This window comes from Erythranthe guttata, chromosome 12 (genome assembly GCF_056151865.1).
Source record: "Erythranthe guttata isolate IM_541 chromosome 12, IM_541, whole genome shotgun sequence".
NCBI lineage: Eukaryota > Viridiplantae > Streptophyta > Magnoliopsida > Lamiales > Phrymaceae > Erythranthe > Erythranthe guttata.
The window spans coordinates 9,643,584-9,645,071 of NC_142544.1; the positions used below are offsets into that span (position 1 = coordinate 9,643,584).

The 1,488-nt window shown below is 30.6% G+C and overlaps 1 long non-coding RNA gene across 1 annotated transcript; it reads left to right on the forward strand.

The window, feature by feature from the left end:
- Positions 1-324: 324 nt before the first annotated feature.
- On the forward strand, positions 325-1,022 carry LOC148766424 (uncharacterized). Its single transcript, XR_016035042.1, has 2 exons — positions 325-397; positions 701-1,022. It is a non-coding gene; the product is annotated as an uncharacterized LOC148766424 (long non-coding RNA).
- The last annotated feature ends 466 nt before the right edge of the window (positions 1,023-1,488 follow it).

Below are 1,488 nucleotides of genomic sequence, written 5' to 3' on the forward strand. Positions count from 1 at the left end.
AAAAATATTGTATTTGTCTTTATTGTGTTTCTCTACAGTGATTATAATACATTTAGATAAGTGAATCTTATCATGTCTGAACTAATGTTGATATGCAATGTTTCATTTGACAGGATAATAGGAACATGTTTATTGATACAAAGTGGGACAAACAATTAAGATTTTTCCAACAGACTCAGGTTCGTAGAGTAGTGAAATTAATGAATTTTGATTTTGTTGTCGATAATTGTAGTTCATTAGAAAAAACAACTATTGAGCTTTAGTTAAACATGCATACTTAGACTTGAATTTTGACTTTATTGTAATATTTCATGATGATTATTTCAGGATCATCGCAAGAACTAAGAATATTAACAACCATAAGCACTCAACCGCATGCTTGATCCACATCTTGAAGGTAAATGAAATATATATTTTTCTAATATAAATGTGCTGTAGTAAATTACTTTCTTTATGTTAATACGAAATTGATCATTTTGTAGTACTGGAAAGCTAAGATGTGGTTTAGCATTTTAGCATTAGAAATTAACATGCTAAGCATCATAAGAGTCACATTCATATGAGATGGAAAATGAGGTGTATGGTATGACAATTATTGTTAAAGAAAAAAAAAAAGTAATGTTACTATATATTCTGGTATTATTCTGTCACTTGTTTTTATTATTTATTTATATTTAATTTTATCTATCTATTTTTGCAGAAGTTGCCTACTGGAAAAGAAAAGGATCTTAGTACATGGTGTTTGGGTTAGAAGAGATCTTAAAGAAGTGGAATTCAATGAGCTAAGAAGAATTTACTGACATTGCATGTGTTTGGGGTAAGAGGTCGTAAAGAAGTGGAGTTCAATGGGCTAAATATATGGAATACTTGTTATTTTGAAATATTGGAACCTTCAACTTGAGGAACATTTATTGGAGTATTTGTGAATGAAACTTGTGTTGTGTAAGATTTTTGGTATTTATGTACAACAATTATTTCTTGTACACTTTCTTATATGTTATAAATATATTATTTTCTTGTTAGTTATGATAATTATTATCCACACAAATAGTTTTATATTGATATGTAAAGGATATGTGAACTATTAAAATAATATGAAATTGATAAAATGCGCTTTATTGAGGCAAAAAAAAATATATACATTTAGAGACGGCTTAAGCTGTCATACAAATAGGTGGATATGGTGACAATTAAAACCGTCGCAATATAGGCATGTTTGAGACGGGAAAGGCCGTCCTAATAGTGCACCTGTAGAGACCCCTTGCCGTCACAAAAACCTATTACCACGGCCACCTATGTGACGCTTTTGCCAGGCGTCACAATAGGAAAAGCGTCACCATAAGTCGCTATCGTGACACATTAGAGCGTCATGAAAGGTAGTTTTTCTAGTAGTGAGGTGACCAACAAGCCAACTTGTGGCTGTGGTCTTTCCTTTTATCTTGTAATAAAACAATTGTTTTCATTCGTAATAATAAAATATCTTATTTG